Source organism: Felis catus, chromosome C2 (assembly GCF_018350175.1).
Source record: "Felis catus isolate Fca126 chromosome C2, F.catus_Fca126_mat1.0, whole genome shotgun sequence".
In the NCBI taxonomy this organism is placed as follows: Eukaryota; Metazoa; Chordata; class Mammalia; order Carnivora; family Felidae; genus Felis; species Felis catus.
This window is the reverse complement of record NC_058376.1, coordinates 134,040,397-134,054,872: the sequence shown is the minus strand read 5'-3', so window position 1 is coordinate 134,054,872 and position 14,476 is coordinate 134,040,397. Positions and strand designations below refer to the sequence as shown.

Here is a 14,476-nt window from a genome sequence, read left to right as displayed (position 1 = left end):
ATGTCTTCTCAGTATTGTCTTTTTATATATCATATAAAGCCTTTCTGTAATCCACAGGCTGGCTCTCTTCTTTAGATGAAAATGAAAATCGCACTTATTACTGTTAATGCCCCTGATTTGGCCATATCATAGAATACAGAACTCAGCTAAATCTTTAAAGAGGTAACAAATTAAGCTTTATGTCGTATGTTTTTGAAAGATATCATTATACTTCCTCTCTGAAATGTGAGCAAACTAGTACGAAGTTTTAAACATTTACCTTTGCTTATCAGTAGTAGTGTTGTTTTGAGAATTAGTATTTATTCATGAACCATCTTCCCTCTGCTTTGTTTCCCAAAAGAGCCTTTAGGGCCCACCTAATTCAAACCATGGTTTCCAGCAAGCTCTCATTTTTTAGTCTTGAAAACAGAACTGAAAATTTTGATACTTTTAATTTTCCGTGATAATGTAAATGACATCCAATACTTAGTTTTCTAGAAATCTATTTTAGTTGGGTCATTCATCTGACTGTTAAGTAATTTTTTTTACTTCTTTTAGCACTGTTAGTCATGTTCCACAATTGTTGCCAAATCATTTTCCAAGAATATCTTTGCTAACATTCAAGAATAGGGAAAATACTGAACATAAGAAAAACTCTAAAATGGATTTGTAACTTCTAATGCTTAAGTACATCAGCCAAGTAAAACATTTTTTTTTAAAGTTCCTGATGAACTGCAAGACATTCTGCTATGCTTTTTGATAATTACATACATACCAGTCTCCAAAGATCTAAAGTTATCATCCATGGTTCAGAATCCTCTCTAAACTACAGGAAATCAAAATTGTCTGAGCTAGAAATCCCTGCGTAAAACAGGATGTGTAACAAAGTATGCACCACCTGCGAGCTCCCGGCACTGCTGAGGGTGCTCATCCCGTGTCTTTGTGACCCCTGCATGGACTCCTCATTGCCCTTTGGTAGTGTGAACATATGCCATGGTCATACTAACATAATTATTTTTGTAATATTCATTGATCTATTCTTTATGATAAAAGAATAACGCGAAGTGTCAGATGAACGAAAACTAATTTGAAAGTAGACTCATGTTTACTTCTGGAAGTATAGACAACCTGAACGTTACCTAGTCTACTTCAGGTTATGTTCTAGGAATGGAAAGCTAAGACGTATCTGTATAAGAAATGTCAGAGAGTAGTAGTCTCCACGAGGGTGCTTAGGGTAAAATTGGGGCAGAGGGGAACACATCAAAAGTTAAGTAATAATTAAACTAAATAAGGATTTAACTTATCAACATGAGAGACATTATATGGTTTAATATCAAATAAGCAGTAAAGATCATAAATAATATGGATTCAGAAGATAGGCCGTCATGGGGTTTTTTGTTGTTGTTGTTGTTGTTGTTGTTGTTGTTGTTTTGATCCAGACAGGCTTCATGTGAGAGATCAGACTTGAACCCCAAACACATTTCTTCTTCTATTAAATGCAACCATTGTTTTCTCTTATGAAAATCCAACAACTTCCTAGGACCAGATAGTGGTGGTGGAGATTGAGTAGGCAGTCAACAATGTCTGCTGTGGGTGTTTTCTTCTCCCCCACAGCCTCTGGCAGAATGTAAAATGGTTGGGATTATATCAATTTGCTTGTAAAAATGAAAGAAATCATTATCTCAAATGAGGAAATTTGTTGCTTATTATTTCAAATAACAAGAGTCCCGAGATAGGCACGTCTAGAATTGGATAATTCAGCTGTTCATTGACATCACCAACTTTCATTTTACCATCCTCAGTGAGGCTTTGTCCTCACGTCATGCCCATCATGTTCTCAAGAGGGCTGTCATAAGCCTAGTATATATCCTGCCATGCCCCCTGCCCCTAGCATACACAACATCTTCTAGAAAAGTCTACTTGGAAGCTCCCCAGCAGGCTTTCCTCCCAACCCAATGGTTGGCCAGACTGAAATCCCATGCCTACTCCTAAACCAGTCTCTGGTACGGGGAAGCTTTAGAGAAGTCCATGACGATGTGGAAAGGTGGTAGAAGGATAAAACAGTTACATGGACAAATAATCCCTAAAGTATTTTCTCTGATCCTTCCCTGAAGCATTTGCCCTTGATGAGAGCCAGTTCCGTTGTGTCAGTGATGTTTCATTGGTGGGTTTTTAGGCAGCTTGAGTTAGATTGGTAGTTAGAAGAGAGAAACTGAGCAATAGCATTCCCAGGAGGCCAGAATTTTCCTAGTTATCAGATTTTCTCTTCAGCCAGTGATGTATACTTCCTAAGAACATGTATTATGTGGAAAGTATTGATTGTAACAGATTTCTTTGTTGGCTTTCTGGGTAGAATTGAAAGCTGGCACCCAGAGTATGTCTAATTATAGAATTGTTTCAATTAATAAATATACATTTGTAATCTCTCATTGTTTAATCAATAATACTAATGATAACTGGATTAAAATACAGTCCCATTTAAAATGCATGCCCATTTAATAATAGTCTATTGAAATGAATACATGCAAAATGAATTTAGGCATCAGCAGTTTTTCTAGCTTCTGAGGAATTATAATCTAAGGCCAAAATGAGCTCAGATATTTGAAGCACGGCATTTAGTTACTCATTAGGTGTTATATGAACCTTGTTCACAATCTTTCTGCAGTGCACCAGCTCAAGGTCAGGGAAAGCGGACCATATATCTTTGCGGGAGCGTTCCTTCCTCCTGCGTCCATCTTTTTGCCTTACCCCAAATACCTAATTCCATTTCCAAGAAATGTGAGCATCAAAGGGAGCATCATAAAGAGCTCACTGTGGTCAACAGCTTATAGGGTGAGCATTTTAATTTAGCTTAGTAAACAGGTTTTATAACCAGCTTTTAGTATCTTTATGCTTCAGTACATTTATTTTTAACCAAAATGTCGGAGGAGCCTATGAAAGCCGAACCACAGGAAGCAGAGTGCTGAACCTTGACTGTAATGCCCTTTTTAGGACAGTGAGATGGTGCCCTTTGGGAACGAATGAAACACTTATTCCCCTCATGCTGGGCCTTCTTCTCCATCATTTGACTTCATCTCCATCATCTCCACAAAATGCAGAGGCGCCGGGCTGTACTGGTGCTGAACACTGCCCAGGAGGCGTAGACAATACGTGGGGAAGAGCTCAAGTGAAGCGGTTAGAAATAGTGAGAATCCCTGGCCAGAAACCTGTCAGTTTGAATCATGCTAAATTAAATGTGTCATTAATAGCATTTGCTTCCTTCCAGTGACCTTTCTTGACACTTGTCATTTATTTGATCTTTCAATGCCACATTGCCTTGGGGACAGTAATTTTTGTCCTAAAGCACACATGTGCATGGCAGGAAAGATGAGGGCTTTGAATTTTCCATGCAGATGGTCACCTGAGGCCAGAGGCCAAACTGTGGGGACGGTGAGGTTGGACTCCTCTTTCCCCCTCAGTGGCTGAAACCCTCTCCCCTACATGGCATCTTCCTGCTTTTAAATCTCCTGCCCCTAGCATCTCATCATTTATTCTTTTTAACCCCTGTGTTAACTTTTCCAGAAAGCTGTATGTTTAACTGAATGAGCTTTAATTCCAGGAAGAATGACCTTGCTCCTGTCATAGGAATTCTAGGCCTACTGAACAAAGGGGGAGAGCTGGGTCAGGCGGGCAGCTTTCCCCTTGCCTTGAAACCTTAAGGCTCAAGAACACCTTTTAGATTTTCCCGCATGCTAGCGCTGCTGGGTCGGTCAGCAGCTTCAGCACCTTTACTTCAGCTTTCTCTCTTTCCCTGAACCCTGATTTTTTTCCCCTCCCAGTTTTCTGCGCCCAGATGCCCAGGTGTCAGGAGTTCATACATGTGGAAGTATTCCAGGTGGTAAGCTCCAGGAACCTCACGCCTGAAGCCTGGAGAAAAGGGTGGGTTACAGAGCATTCAGTAGTGCAGTTTGTGCATTGCTCGCAAGAGCCCCACTGCAGGGGCAAGTGGGCGCAAAAACCCAACCTGTGCTCTGTTCACCAAGAAGCGTGCCCAAGTCTGGGGGCTGTGTTTGCCTGGAAAGGCAGTGTGTTTCTCTCTACAAAAGTGATGTCCATTCCCCAAGGCCTGCACCCAAAGGAAGTGAGTTTTCCTAATTAAAGTAAAAGCGTGTGTTAGGTTAGTAAAGGCCCCAAGAGGAAACTGTAAGTGTTGGAAAAATTCAGGACCTTTCTGTTTCATGGCAATAATGATAAAATTGAAAAACATGGATGGTACCAGAAAAACATGTTGGCATAAATATGAAGAACTAATAAGATGAGAAAAGAAAAACAAAAATAAAATTCGCTTGGGGCACCTCGGTGGCTCAGTCGATTAAGTGTCCGACTTCAGCTTAGGTCATGATCTTGCAGTTATAGGAGTTTGAGCCCCGCATCGGGCTCTGTGCTGACAGCTCAGAGCCCGGAGGCTGCTTCAGATTCTGTGTCTCCTTCTCTGTCTGCCCCTCCCTCACTCACACTCTGTCTCTCTTTCTCTCTCTCAAAAATAAATATTAAAAAAAAAAAGTTTTTTAATTCTCTTGACTGTAAAAATGCTAAGTATAATCATTTACTTATTATGGAGAGTTCCCCATCCATGCTTTATTAAGCCTCTTAATAAGCATGTCTGTCATTACAAATGATGTGATTAACTTTGTTGTAAATTATATTTGGTTCGACTAGTAAACTTGACTCACATAATCTTAACCTTGGTCTGGGGTGTTTCGCTGCTTGTGAAGTACATTTGGTCACAACCAACTTTTTCAAATAGGTGAAAAAAACAATAACCAACAGCCTTCTCAGCACTAACATGATATTGTGGCCAAAGTATGGAAAATGTCTTGAAAAGATAATCAAATTCCCAAACGTCCTTTTTATTTAAGATGATGGCAAAGCCCTCCCTCCCTTCCCTCAGAATCGTCACCAACTTAGCACAGTTCTGTCTATAGCCTTATTTCCTGTCAGAACATATTATCCAAAGTTACTTAAGTCAGTACATGGAAACTTTAACAGCAGTAACTGAAAGTACGATGATTTTATTTTTTATTTTTATTTTTTTAAATTTTTTTTTCAACGTTTTTTATTTATTTTTGGGACAGAGAGAGACAGAGCATGAACGGGGGAGGGGCAGAGAGAGAGGGAGACACAGAATCGGAAACAGGCTCCAGGCTCTGAGCCATCAGCCCAGAGCCCGACGCGGGGCTCGAACTCACGGACCACGAGATCGTGACCCGGCTGAAGTCGGACGCTTAACTGACTGCGCCACCCAGGCGCCCCAAAGTACGATGATTTTAATAAGCCATGCACAAATTAGCTTTACCCTAAAAAGTTACGGGCTACCTTTGAAAACAAGAGAGAAGAAAATAAAAGTGTTTCAACTGGAAAAACAGTGACAAAAGGGGCCACTTCCCCCACCGTTTCTTCATACACCCCTCACTGCACTCTGATTCCTGGCTTTCTTGGTAGTATTTTCCAATTACTGTTTCACCTTTGATGTTCTTAGCGTTCTCCTCTAAAGTTTCCTTTCTTTCTTATTTTTGCCTCTTTGGCGAACGCCTAAAGATCGTCTGATTTCGTTAGATAAACCCATTCCCACCATACCTTGAAAGGGCCTTTCAAGACCCGCCTGTAGGATCAGTCGCTTTCAGGTGATCACTCTGACCTCTTGATCATCACCACCTTTTTATTCTTGGACACCATCCCAAAGTTAGGTCAGAACTGTAAACAGAATCATGAAAGTTTGCGACATTTACCTGAAATCTTCCATGTGCCCCCTCAGATATATCAAGAGTTCCATTAACAAGAAAGTGTAACAAATTGGAAATCATGGCATTAACCTGCCCCACAGACACGTATACACCCACCACCACACAGTCCCAAAATTGAAGGAGGTCTCATGCTCATGTGCAAAATAATGCTCCAAGTAATTTAGAATAAGCGGGGAGAAATGCTGCCAAGTTGCCTAATTTCAGGATGTTCTCAGTCTAGATTCTAGTCAGGCTTTTAGATTTGAAGCGTATTTGTATTCTCTACATAGCATCTCTTAGTCATTATGACACAAAGATACACACTTCATAAAATATCAAGAGCAATACTTTTGAAAATGAAATTGAAGAAAACAAGAATGGAACCAGCAAGGGACCACTGTGTGAAAATGCTAACATTTATAGCAATCCTAAATTCATCTCTAGACAACAAACTTTCATATCATCCAGTTGGACTGTGATAAAACTATTAATACCTATTTACTGCCCAGGATAAATGAGTGTTGGGTTTTGTTTTTTTTTTTCTCAATGTCTGTAGTCACAGTCACCAACCCTCAATCTCAATTATGACTAAACTCCTTTTTTAGTATCCTTGATGATTATCTTCAGAATTAGGTGTGAAGGATGAGTAGTCACAAAGTCTTTTTTTTTTCTTCAAATAAATGAATGGGCCTAAATTTTTTTGGCTTGGAATTGACATTTAAATTCCTGAGATCATCTAATGAGATTTAAAGACTGTTTAAATGTTGGGCCTTGCGTTTCATTCCAAAGACAGTGTCCCATTATTCAGGATGTTTTAAGCTGAATAGAACAGAAATTCTGACTCAAACTGATTCAAATACAAAGGAAAGTTATTAGCTCAAATAAGTCCAAAGGACTCCTCATTCCTAGGTGCATTTTAGAATCCCTTACAGAACTTTAAAAAATACCAGGAACAGTGGTAAGCAGTACTGAATGAGAATCTCTAAGGTGGGGCTTGGGCCATGGTAAATGATGAAAACTTCCCAGGCTATTTGTATGTCGGGGTTCAGAACCAGTGATTGACGAGCTCATTAGTGTCTTCAAGGAACCAAGTCCTCTCCACCCCCCTGCCCTGCCCTGCCCTGTCCTGCTCAGAACAGACCCTTCCCCAGGTTAGAAGTGGGGCGCTTGGCACGAGACCTCCTGGGGCTCTGCACTGAGTCACCTTCCCCTTGAGAGGAGGGCCCTCTTGGGGAGGAGGACATGAGGAATGAACAGGGAGCACCAACCCTCCTCCCTGCAGAGTCAGAGTTTAGTTAGCCCTACGGAGTGCCACCATAATCTGTCAACTAAGGCTTTTACAGTCGTAGAAAAATATAACCATTCTTTTGTCATGTCGTATTTCTCTTCAAATGAACAGTCATGTTCAGAATAGTCATTTCTGTTATAGGCAATTTATATGTTCCCCCAAATTACCATGCTGTGCAAAATCATGATTCAAAACTACTGGACTCCTGGGGAAACGGGATTGGGGAACAACATTCAAGAACTTTATCAATGATGCATAAAACAAGGTAGGAACCTAGCTAAAGTGGTAGCATGGTTTTACACATGTCAAGTGATTAAATAAGTAAATGCCATAATAAATACAATCCTGAAGCTTGGTTGGGGAAGCGGACCTCAGAAAGCTTGCAGTTTTTGAGTTACCATGAAATTGCAGAAGAAAGACTATCTGGAAGCTGATGAATTTGAGACATGGGTGAAGCCCATCACACACACTGTGAACCAAAGTAGCCGGCAGATTTGTGAGGTGTGCACATGTGTGCATTTTGTGTATTCCTGCCTGTCTGGGTTCGGGTACATGCAGCTTCGCCCGCAGCCAGTGTTTGTGTGGATGTGTCTGTGCATAAGCAAACACGAAATTCACATTATGCTCAGTTCCCTACTCATCGGTCTCATTGAAACAGATTCACATTTTCAAAACAAACATTATCACAGAACTGATTTTACTCCGGGTTTGATGTGCAGCTTCTGAATGTCACAGGTTAGGGGAATGAGGATATAGAAAAATGACACTTTATTAATTTTTTGTTCTCAGCTCAGTAACTTAGCAATCCTACGTTAATTAGAAATTTTAGAGTAAGTCCATTTCATCAGAGCGGTCACATCCATCTCAAGATCTTGATAACACCAGCTTACTCCCAGTGAATGTCTTCCTCAGAGTGTGATTCCCCACCAGAATTCTGCAGGGGCTCCTTCTCCCAACGATAAATCCTGTGATTTTTAAGGCCCAGTCTACAGGGCCCTTGATGACCTCCCTCTGTTCACCTTGTCATCAGCCCTCCCTCCAGTTCCTCCTCAGCCCTTCAGGAATGCACAGCTACATCCATTCCCTCAGGTGAACCCCACTGCCTCATACGTCTGTGTTGATTCGCTCTGCCAGTCTCTGCCGACCAAAATGATTTACGAGACCACGAAACTCCTAGAGTTCCTTCCAGTCTCAGCCCAAGTGCGTTGTGTCCCATAAAGCCTTCCTTCCACCCTCTGGAAGCCTTAAGCACTTTCAGGAGATAGCTATGGCCCAATTTAGGCTGCAGATTCCAGAGCCCCTCCCCAAACCTACAGAAGCGGTATGTTGAGGTGGAGGAGAGGGGCGTCCCAAGTTATCTGCAAATGCTTCCTTTGTTTTGACTGTCGGAGAACTACCAGTGTTCAGTTATAAGACTTTCTCTTGTCTCTATCCCAGTATCCTCTGTGCCAGATTCCGTGTCTGGCACTCAGTAAGTGTTTTTGAATGATTGAAAACTGTTAAGGGTTTTGTGTGCTGTGCAAGAATTCAGATGTATTAGGCTTTACTCTGGCCTTTCTTAGGGCCTGAAAAGTCACCTCATTTCCCAGTGATACTCACCAACCGCATAAAAAACCTAGTAGCAGTTTGTTGATGTATAGTGAGAAATGAGATTTTTATAAATTAGTTAAGGGGTAAATTACTGAAAGCGGGATAGACATAAGAGTAAACCGGGGAACTTAGAGAATTATTTCCTTCTCTCATTTTTCATTTTCGGCATCTCAGCATTGGTAGTGTTTGTGTTAATTAAGCTTAAGCTGTTTCAACGCTTGGTATCATTTTACCAGTTGTAACAAAGTATTTCTTGAACATGCTTGATCCTTAACTTGGATATGCTGTAGGGTGCCATTTTTTGCTTGTCCCGAATGGGACATTATGGGCGTCAGCCCAGAGAACGGTGGTATGAGGGTGCACGTTTCATCCTTACACGGGTCAATTAGCTTTGCCATAAGAAAAACAACCTTGGCGAAGGCCCTTCTCTCTGGGTCAGCCATTGTTCAGATGCCTACTTTCTTGATGCCAGGAACAGCAAGCGAAAGCACGCAGACGGGTCTGCCCAGCCAGCAATAGTATGCGAAACTCAGCTGGAGGCCCCGGTGCTGGTGGCTGGTTTCATCAGTTGGTCTGCTCACGTGTAAGCAGAGAGGGAAAAACCCTTGTTAAATAGAGTAACATCTGTGCTAATTGGCATGGTAGAGGAGAGAGCTATTCTGGTTTACAAAAGATTGGTCAAGTTGCCTAATTATAAAAATACAACAAGAGGTGATGTAGCCTAAAAATCCAAAAGACGGGGACATTTCTCCACAGACACCATAGAATTAGGCTACTGAACACCACCCCTTCTAGGAGAGACCTTTTTTCCCCCAGTTACAATGTTCGAAAGATAAGCACTTGTCTTAATAACTCTGTTTAACATTTTTATACCTTTTGGATTTTCACATTTAGGCCAGGAAGTTCCTAAGACATACCATGTCTGTAATTATTTATTTAAAGGAGCAGTTATAGGATTTTTGTAAATAATAAGTTTTGTAACTCTGCAAGTAAGATTTTCTTCTTCCTCTGGTTATACCTGTGTGAGGTTGTCCTGGTTAGACATTTTATCTTCACTTTCAGTATGTTTATTTCAGGACTGTAAACTGTATTCCGTTTATTTTAGGATTTGCAGTAGGTGATCCTGTTTTCTGGCACCATTCTTATCTTTTCCGTTTATTTATTTTTTGTAAACAACTTCTAGAAAAGCACAGTTTAGATGAAAATAGCTCACAATGTTGAAATGGCAATAGGCATAAAAACACATTTCTAAAAGGCTAAACATATTTAATAAATATTACTTATTAGGATTATGATAAAAATATCTTCAGAAAATCAGGGATGAATTTAAACACCATGGATTACAGATGTGGCCTGCTTTGTGATTCTTTTTATTGCATTCATATTGGAAAAGCATCTTTTTATTCCCTCAAACTTACACACAACCTCTGTTTATCAAAAGTTACAGAAGAGAGCATCCATAATCCAACAAAATTAACTTGTATTTGATTTTACAATAAGTGCTTATGTTTACAGTAGAATAAATTGATACCTAATAGCCTAAGAATTAGCTCTAAATAGAATACTGACGCCACTCTATACAGAACTGACTGAGGAGCACCTAGGTGGCTCAGTGGGTTAGGCGTCCGACTCTTAAGGTTGGCTGAGGTCATGATCTCAGGATCATGAGACTGAGCCCCACATTGGGCTCCATGCTGAGTATGGAGCCTGCCTAAGATTCTCTCTCTCACTCTCCCCCAATCTCTCACACCCCCCCCCCAATCTCTCTCTCTCTCTCTCTCTCAAATAAAAGATGAACAAAAATAAAAGAACTGACTGAGGGAGATTGGAAAGCTGTCTTGAAAACCTGTCTGCCACCCTGCCTCTCTTCTCACCACATGCCACTCCATGTTGAGAAGAGGTCTTTTGGACTGTTACCAAATATGCATCTAACCATGCTGCCATCTGTTAAAACTGCCTTAGAGCAGAGAAGTGGTAAAGCGTTTCACAGCCTTTCCAATCCCTAGGGGGACTGGAAGCTGTATTCAGAAGTAGGAGGGCATGAGATGGGTCCTCTACATCCTTGCCATTCAGAGTGTGGTCTGGGGACCAGCTCCGTAGCCGTCCCCTGGGAGCTCGTTAGAAATGCTAAAGCTCAGGCCCCACCCCAGACCTACTAAATTAGACTGCATTCCCCAGATGATTTTTGTGCATAGTACAGACCGAGAAGAATTAGTCGAAGTAAGAATAATTGAGTACCAAATCAGAAATGAAATTTGCTATAGATAACTCCAGCTGCAAATGTATGCTAGTATGATGAACATGTTCTCCTTGTGGATGATGGTAAAGTGCTGGGCTGAAGGTTATAGAACATTTTCCATGTGTGTCCTCTATTCTAAGCGTTTTCCATGTATTAACTCCTTTAATCCTCTAAGACTCTGTGAGGTTGGTGCTATAATTATCTCTGATTTTACAGATGAGGGAGCTGAGAATGTGGTTAACTCCGTGTACAAAAAAAGGGCTCTAGTCATGACAACAATGGGTCATTTCTGCCTTATCAGGTGGAGGCAAAAGAATAAAACAGGGTAAGAAACTAAGATTTTTTACCCCCTCAATAAAAATTAGGAGAGGCACAGGAATAAAAGGAAATTTATTTCTCTTAATTTTGTGAGCCTTACATGTTCTATTTTAAGGTAACATAATCTATGTCCCATATGTCCCACCCACAACAAGCACGTGATCATTTTAACCTGCCAACACCTGACTTCAAAAAGATATTTGGCCTTTCACATGTAAACCAATGAAGTGAATGTGGATCTAATATGCAATTGGCCAGCTCTTGGAATATGCTAAACGTCGCACTGCAGTTGCGCAGAGGAAAGATTTTCATGGAAAAATAAAAGTTTCTCCCTATACTTCACCTGGTGGCCCTGTCCGCCGTCTCTCCTTGGGCTCATGCCTCACCTGGTTACTCTCATTTTAAGGCAAGCAATTTTTAATTTTGTAAAGTATAAGGAAGCACTATTCTCTTTTTTACTGTAATAAAATAGACATAAAATTTACCACCTTAACCATTTTTAAGTGTATATAGTTCAGTGTATCAAATTCTTTCATATCGTTGTGCATTGATTCCATAAACTCTTTTTAGTAAAGCTGAAACTCAGTACCCATTAAACAGTAACCTTTCATTCACCCCTGCCCCCTTGCAACCAGCATTCTACTTAATGTCGTCATGATTTTGACTCCAAATACTTCACATAAATGCAATCATACTGTACTTGCATTTCTGTGACTGGCTTATATCACTTAGTGTAATGTCCGCAAAGTTCATCTGTGTTGTCTATCAGACTTTCCTCCCTTTTTAAGGCTGAACGGCATTCCATTATATGTCTGTACCACATTTTGGTCATCCATCAGTCCGTGGACACTTTCTTACTTCCACATTTTAGCTATTATGAGTAATGCTGCTGTGAACACAAGTGTAAAAATATCTCTTTGAGACTCTGCTTCCAATTATCCAGAATTGCTGGATTTTTCAGTAATTCTATTTTTAATTTTTGGGAGAACCCCCATACTTTTTTCACAACAGCTGTACTATTTTACATTCCCACCAACCGTGCAGGAGGGTTCCAATTACTCCACATCTTCCCCAACATTTGTTATTTACTGGTATTTGGATAGTAGCCATCCTCATGGGTGTGAGATAATGTCTCATTATAGTTTTGATTGGCATTTCCCTAATGATATTTTGCATCTTTTCATGTGTTTATGGGCCATTTGTATATCTTCTTTGGAGAAGTATCTATTCAAGTCCTTTGCCCATTTGTTATCCAGGTTGTTGTTTTGTTACTGAGTTTTAGGAGTTCTATCTATATTCTGGATTCCTTATCAGATATGTGATTTGCAAATTTTTTCCTTCATTCTTTGGATCGCCCTTTTACTGTATTGATTGTGTCTTTTAATGCACATTTTTAATTTTTTTCATGAAATCCAGTTTGTCTATTTGTTGTCTTGTTGCCTGTGCCTTTGGTGTCATAGCTAAGAAATCATTGCCAAATCCAATGTCCCATGTTTTCTTCTAAGAGTTTTACAGTTTTAGGTCTTACATTTAGATCTTTGATCCATTTTGAGTTGGTTTTTGTGCATTGTGTTAGATAAGGGCCCAACTTCATATTTTTGCAAATGGATGTTCAGTTTTCCCAGCACCATTTGTTGAAAATACTATCCTTTCCCCTATTTAATGGTCTTGACACCATTGCAGAAATTGACCATAAATGCAAGGGTTTATTTCAGAGTTTTCTTTTCTAATCCATTGGTTTATGTATCTGTCTTTATGCCAGTAACACACTGTTTTGATTATGGTAGCTTTAGAATAAATTTTGAAATCAGAAGTTCCTCCAGTCTTTCTCTTTTTTTTTTTTAAGTTTTTTAAGTTTTTATTTAAGTTCCAGTTAGTTAACATACAGCACAATTAGTTTCAGGTGTACAATAAGGTGATTAACCACTTCCACGTAACACCTAGTGTTCAGCTCAACAAGTACATTCCATAATCCCCATCACCTATTTCACTCAACCCCCTTCCCCTCTGGTAACCATCAGTTTGTTCTTTATAGTGAAGTCTGCTTCTTGGTTTGCCTCTCTCTTTTTTTTCCCTCTGCCCATTTGTTCTGCTTCATAAATTACACATATGTGTGAAATGATATGGTATTTATCTTTGACTTATTTCTTCAAGATTGTTTTGGCTACTCAGGGTACCTTGAGATTCCATATGAATTTTAGAATGGGTTTTTATATTTCTGGGGAAGAAATGTCATGGGATTGCATTGAATCTGTAGATTGCTTGGATAGCATTGACATTTTAAGAATATTACATCTTCCATGAACATAGTCCATGAATATTGGATATGTTTACATTTATTTATGTCTTCTTTAATTTCTTTCAGCGGTGTCTACAAGCTTTCATTGTACAGGTTTTTCACTTCTTGGTTAAGTCATTTCCTAAATATTTATTGTTTTTGATGCTATTATGAATGGAATTGTTTCTGTAATTTTTTTCAAATTGTTCGTTGTTAGTGTGTAAACACTGCAAACTGATTTTCATGTGTTGACTTTGTATCTTCCTACTTTGCTGAATTCATTTATTAGTTTTAATACTTTTATGTGAATTGTGATTTTTTTTGTGGAATATTTAGGGTTTTCTACACATAAGATCATATCATCTGCAAAAAGATAATTTTATTTCTTTTCCATTTTGAATGTTTTTTATGTCTCTTTCTGAACTTCACAATTGCTCTGGCTGGAACTTCCAGTATTTTATCACACAAAAGTTGTAAAAGTGACATCTGTGCTTTTTTTGTCTCTGATACTAAAGGAAAAGCTTTCAGTTTTTCATCGAGTATGATAGTCTGTGTTTTTTCCATATATGGTTTTTGTTATGTTGAGGGAGTTTCCTTCTACTGATAGTTTTTTTGTGTTTTACCATAATGTGTTGGATTTTCTTAAATACTTTTTCTGAGCAATTCAGATGATCATATTTCCCCCCCTCATTTTGTTAATGTAGTTTATTACATTGAGCAGTTTTCATATTTGAATCATCTTTGCATTTCAGAAATAAATCTCAACTTGGCCTCAAGGTCTGTAATCCTTTTAATATACTGCTGAATTTGGTTTGTCAGTATTTTGTTGAGTATTTTACATCAGTGTTCGTAAGAGATCACTGGTCTGTAGTTTTCTTTTAGTGTCTTTGTCTGACTTTGGTATCAGGTTAAAGTGGCCTCATGGAATGAGTTGGAAAGTGATCTCTCATCTTCAATTTCTTTTCAAAAGTTTAAGAAGAATTAATATTTGTTTTCTCTAAAAGGTTGCTAGAATTCACCAG

The 14,476-nt window shown here is 39.4% G+C and overlaps 1 protein-coding gene across 12 annotated transcripts in view; it reads left to right on the top strand.

The window, feature by feature from the left end:
- TBC1D5 (TBC1 domain family member 5) overlaps window positions 1–14,476 on the top strand; it is a 545,542-nt gene that overhangs the window by 493,281 nt on the left and 37,785 nt on the right. Inside the window, exon 19 of one of the 12 annotated variants that reach the window (XR_006585524.1) lies at window positions 7,171–7,294. The exons of the other annotated variants lie outside the window; for them this stretch is intronic. The gene's annotated coding sequence lies outside the window, so the exon portion shown is untranslated. The remainder of the gene's footprint in view (window positions 1–7,170; window positions 7,295–14,476) is intronic. 12 annotated transcript variants of the gene reach the window in all.